A 5,688-nucleotide genomic window follows, 5' to 3' on the forward strand; every position below is an offset into this window, starting at 1 on the left:
TTCATCTCGGTTCCTGACACAGAACTCCTTAAACCCTCATTATTTCCTAAGTGGTAAGAGCAATAGGAACATCTTTTGTTATAATACTTGTTTTTGTCCCCAATTTCAGAAATAGCTCCAGAGCAATAAAGGTAGAAGGAATGTCTTTTGTTATTCGTAACAAACTCCTTTCAACCACACTGGAGTTTATGTTAATGAAGTGACTTCTGGGAAGTCCCTAAGGATGGGGGCTAGATGCCAGGGGAATGATTATCACATGATTCCAAGGTTGGAACTTTCAGTTCCTCCTCAAGGTCGAGGAAGGGGAGAGGGGCTGGAGATTGAATTCAATCACGAATGGCCAATTATGTAATCAATCATGCCTATGTAATGAAGCCTCCATTAAAAAAACGCTAACCAAAAAGGGTTCCAAGAACTTATAAGTTGCTGATCACATCCAGATGCTGGGAGGGTCACACATCCCAAGAGGGAATGGAAGCTCTTTGCCTCTTCCCCAGTATCTCAACTTATGCATCTCTTCTTTAGGGCTGTTTCTTCTCTTTTCTTTTCTTTTCTATATTTATTTTTGGCTGCACTGGGTCTTCATTGCTGCGCACAGGCTTTCTCTAGTTGCGGCAAGCAGGGCTACTCTTCGTTGCGGTGCGTGGGCTTCTCATTGCAGTGGCAGCACAGGGATCGAACCTGCGCCCCTGTATTGGAAGGCGGATTCTTACCCACTGGACCACCAGGGAAGTCTGGTTATTGCTTTTTAAACTTCAGTTATTATCCCCAGAGGAGTGCACCAGTCCTGGAGGTACTGCAATACCAGATCAATGCGTGAAGTGGATGGAGCAAGCTCCTACTCCAACTCCCTGCTCCAAAAAATCTGTTTAATATTTTGTTCTCAGAAAGAGAACGTATCAGATATTAAACTGGTAAGAACAGATACTACACTTGATCTTAGCCAAAAGGCCGAGAAGCGATGGAACTTTAATTTTTATTAATTCAAATCTAAGTAGCCACATGTGGCTAGTAGCTGTCATATTGGAGAGAGCAACTTTAGAGCTATTGTACTCAGTTCCTTTGTTTACTCTAAGGGTCACACCATATTCATAGTTCATTCAAAAGGCGATGACACCCATTTGAAACCAAAGAATGATCTATCCCTGCCAGGCCTGAACTGTCAGGTCATCAGTTCCACCTACTTCTGGAATATTTAATATGATTTACAGGCACAGGAAGGAGGTGTGGTGCTCCAAGGACAACGGTGCTTCAAGGACAAAGGACGACCCTGCCTGAAAAAGTTTCGAAGTGACACCCCCTACTGGACTCTTAATCAATCGCCCTCCCCACCATGTTGCGATGGTTACAAAATTCCTGAGCCCACCTGTTCCAAATAAGGAAAGGCATCTTCCCTGTCTCACTCCCACCCTATAGAAGGAAGGTATATGTGCCTCAACCATCAGTAAACAAAATTTTCACCTTGGACCATTCCTTTGTTTTCTGGCTATAAAAACTGATCAATAGCACGTGTTCAGGCTCGACTCTCCCAGACTACCAGGAAGTCAGCCCGCTGTTCTGGCAGCGACCCTTGCCTCTAATAAATTCTATCTTCTTTACATTCTACCTGTGTCTGGAAATTCTTTTCCAACCCGCCTTCAGACCACGACAAGAGGGTTTGTTAAAATTAGTTTCCATCCATAAAGACCATATTAATACTTTAATTGCACATAAAATCATATGTAAAATTGTTACCGAGTCCAAGCTCGCTCTGCTTGCTGCACGACAGGCCAATAAATCTGAGAGAGGTGTTGAGGCAAGGGATACAATACGACTTTATTCGGAAAGCCGGCAGACTGAGAAAATGGCAGACTAGTGTGTCCGAAAAACCATCTTATGGGATTTGGATGCCAGTTCCTTTTATAGAACAGAGAGGAGATGAGGAAGTAAAGTAAAAAGACCATAAGATTTGCAATGTCCCCTGGAATGGCCAGCCTTGGGGAGGGGTTGTGTTAATTTCTTCTTTCTTGCAGCCACCCACAGGTGGACAGGGTCAGGATGTTTCCCTGAAAAAAGGCACTTTGGTTCAGGCAGAGAGGCAGGGTTCCCTGAGGCAGGCCATTGTGTATAGACAGTATCCTTTTAGTGAACAAAAGCAACAGTAATCAAAGGTTAAAGTAGAAGAAACAGATCCAACATGTAGTCAGATTTGGCTCTTCCCTGTTACAAAATCACATATGTTGGAGGTACAAGATACACCTGCACATAGTGTATCTTACCTTGAAGTTAAGGAGAAATAAGAACCTTACATTTCTCCTCAGAGGCCTGCCTAGAGCAGGCCTGAGAGTCTTCTCCGCTCTATAATTCTAACAGATCCAGCCTAATCCTGAGATATCCCAGCTCTGGGGATGAAACCAAGCAGAACCCTGCAGGACGCTGCCTGGTACAAAAGCCCCTCTGTGTCCCCTGTTTCTTATTTGTAGAAAAAGGCTTTGGTCTCCTGGGCCTTACCTGAGTGCCAAAGAGCAGACTCGAGCAGTTACTAATTAGGGAGGTGAAGGAACACAGAAACAAAGGCAGAGCAGTCAAGAAACAATTGTTCAATGATAAACCAGCCCAAGTTCCTCCTCAAAGGATATGCATAATGATCTGACATATATCGTTGAGTTGTTCTGCAGAAACTAACATCCCCACCCAGCTGGAGGATGGTGGCTCTATGCTGAGCACGAGCACATAGACCCCAGACTGGTTGGAACCAGAAGGTTGATGATTAAAATTCCTGAAACACCACCCTGTTACCTCACCACCAACCAGTCAGAAGAAAGTCATGCCCCTTGCAACCCTAACTTCAAATGTTGCATTTAAGAATATATATATATGTATGTATAACTGAATCACTTTGCTGTACAGCAGAAATTAACACAGCACTGTAAATCAACTATACTTCAATAAAAAAACTTTGATTAAAAAATTTTTAATAAATAAATAATTTTTTAAAAAAAAGAAAAAATAATAATCCTTTCCTGAAAGCCATCGGGGATTTCAGGTCTTTTGAGCACAAGCCACCTGTACTCCTGGCCGGGCCCTGCAATAACTACTATACTTTCCTTCACCACACCCAGTGTCAGTAAATTAGCTTTGCTGTGTGGTGGTGAGCAGACACAAGTTCAGTTCAGTAACAGGGACGCCTTAAGGGATCTAGTAACTTTGGTTATAAAAGGCATTTTCCGTATGTTCAAGTTTCCTACTTCTCTCCAACCTCTACTGTAGAGCTGGGTTGGCACACAGAAACAAAGTACAAATGCTTCTGTGCACTGCCACAAGAGATGAGGTCTAGAGAGATCTAATACCAGTTCTAGCCAGGTCATCCTTGCCCCCAAAAGTTCTACATCTTACAGGTTTTCAGAAAAGTGGGAGATTTTGTTGCCCTGTCTCAGAGTGATGTAGCCTGGAATTTCCTATATGGTATAGCTTCCAAAAGCCCTTGACACTGATGATCAGAGAAAAATGCACAAACTAAAAGTTGAGAGTTAAGTTTTATTTGGGGACCTTACTGAGGACTGTAGCCTGGGAGACAGCCTCTCAGATAGCTCTGAGGAACTGCTCCGAAGAGGAGCCAGGATATACAGTTTTTGCTTAAACAAAAACAAAAACGTAGTCGAACATGGAAATATTACTGCTTATCACAAAAAACAGACATCTCAACTTAATTTTAGGGCTTTACTATGTGTGGGGAAGATGCAAACATCTGGGGCTCACTGAAATTATTCCTTAGTTATGCATCTTAACCATCTAGGGCCAGTATCCAGAGCACAGAATGTTTCCTGTTTCTCTCCATCCTGACTTCCCCTCAGGGCGCACCATGGGGTGGGAGTGTGCAGGGGGAGACCTCACTGGCTGATGGCTTGATGGCGGGCAACATTCTTTGTTTACTGGAATGACAGGCAACATTCCCATTCCATAACACTTAGCACATTGTTTTTTAGGTACTTGTTTATACATATACCTCCTCACTAGACTTTTCATCCATTTCTTTCTCCAGTAAGAACTGACTGTGTACTCTGTGCCACACTCTGTCCTAGGGGCTGGCAGCAAAGCTGAGAAGAAGACAAGGTCCTCCAGGAAACTTGGGCTCTAGTGGAGGGAAAATGATAATAAATGAGTCCACAAATATGCACGATAATTTAATAAAAAAATGTGATAGAGTGACTGGGCATCTCTTTTAGACCCTGTTGTCACAGCAAAGGCCTCAGAAGAGGGGAGGTTTGAGCTGAGCTCCCAAAACAAAGTTGCCAACTCTGCAAAGGGACAAATAGCCTAGGGTGGCAAAAGATAGAAAGCCTATGTTTACCACTAGAGCAGCCTGTTTCTTTACTTTTTTTTTTTTTTTGACCACGCTGTGCGGCCTGTGGGATCTTAGTTTCCCGACCAGGGATTGAATCCGGGCCCTCTGTAGTGAAAGCTCAGAGTCCTAACACTGGACTGCCAGGGAATTCCCTGTGTTTCCAGGGAATTCCCTGTGTTTCTTTACTTTTGATAATGGTGTTCTTAGTGCCTAACATAATGCTTGGCTTTGAATAGGTGTGTATATAATAATAATAATGGTAACTTTTTAGCATAAACAAATGTACTAAATGTTTATTTGAATTATCTTGGTTAATTCTTACAAGACACAAGACAGAAGAAGAAAATTAAAGAGATGCTAAATAATTTACCCACAAGCATGCAGTAGAGAAGTGGTAAAGACCAAAACTGACCTGCACCCAGAATTCATTGAACTTCAACATCTGAAGTGCTTCCTAAAAAATTGCAGCTTTTAGCATCAAACCAAACAAAATGAATTAGAATCTCAGCGGGTAGGGATTTGGAAACCTGAATTTTTAGCAAGCCAGCCAGATGATTGTAATGCACCCTGAAGTGTAGGACCACTCTGCTTTGTTGTAAGAATGAATGAGAGACAGGTCCTCTGCTATTTGTACTACTTTGCCCCACATCTTACAAATTCCTAGACCCCTAAAGTCTATAAATGTCTATTCTCTTAAACTTCAATCCCTTATAATGCTAATCAGATCAGCTTAACACTGTGTTACAAGAAAGAAGAAATCTCAGGATCTCCTGAGTCCTGCAGGAAGGCTAAAAAAAAACAAACAAACCACCTTGACAAACCCCTACCACCAGCATTCTCCCACCCGCCATCCACTATCTCTACTCTGGTTTTAACCTAATCAAGAGGATGACCACCCCAGGGACATCAGGCCCTGTTTACCAGTTCAGGTAAGTTCTGGAGTCAGCCTTAAGATCTGACTCCTCTGCTGAGCAAGCCAATCAGGACCTCTCTCTCTCCAGCCCCCATCCCAGCTACCTAAAGCGGACCCACCTATGTAGGCTAGTCCTTCAACTGCTCCCCCTGGGGAAGGGGAGGCAGGGATACCAAACTGACGGAGACCTGGGGTTGAGCCACCTTGTCCCTGGGAACCAGGCTGGGGCCAAAGACAACCCCAGAGCAGAGGAATGCTCATCTTGGCATGTGTGGCTTAGGTTTAGGGTGGCCAGATAAAGTACAGGATGCCCATTTATGTCCTAAGTATTGCATGGGACATGCTTACTCCAAAAAAGTATTTGCTGTTTATCTGCAGTTCAACTTTAACTAGGCTTCCTGGGTTTTATTTGCGAAATTTGGTAGTCTACTTGGGCCACAGGCTCTCAGAC

The 5,688-nt window shown here is 43.4% G+C and overlaps 1 non-coding gene across 1 annotated transcript; it reads right to left on the reverse strand.

Annotated features, from left to right (window-relative positions):
* Positions 1-771: 771 nt before the first annotated feature.
* On the reverse strand, positions 772-963 carry LOC114905275. Its single transcript, XR_003796133.1, has one exon. It is a non-coding gene; the product is annotated as a U2 spliceosomal RNA (small nuclear RNA).
* Positions 964-5,688: the final 4,725 nt, after the last annotated feature.

Source organism: Monodon monoceros, unplaced genomic scaffold (genome assembly GCF_005190385.1).
Source record: "Monodon monoceros isolate NGI ecotype Baffin Bay Population unplaced genomic scaffold, NGI_Narwhal_1 Super_Scaffold_21, whole genome shotgun sequence".
In the NCBI taxonomy this organism is placed as follows: Eukaryota; Metazoa; Chordata; class Mammalia; order Artiodactyla; family Monodontidae; genus Monodon; species Monodon monoceros.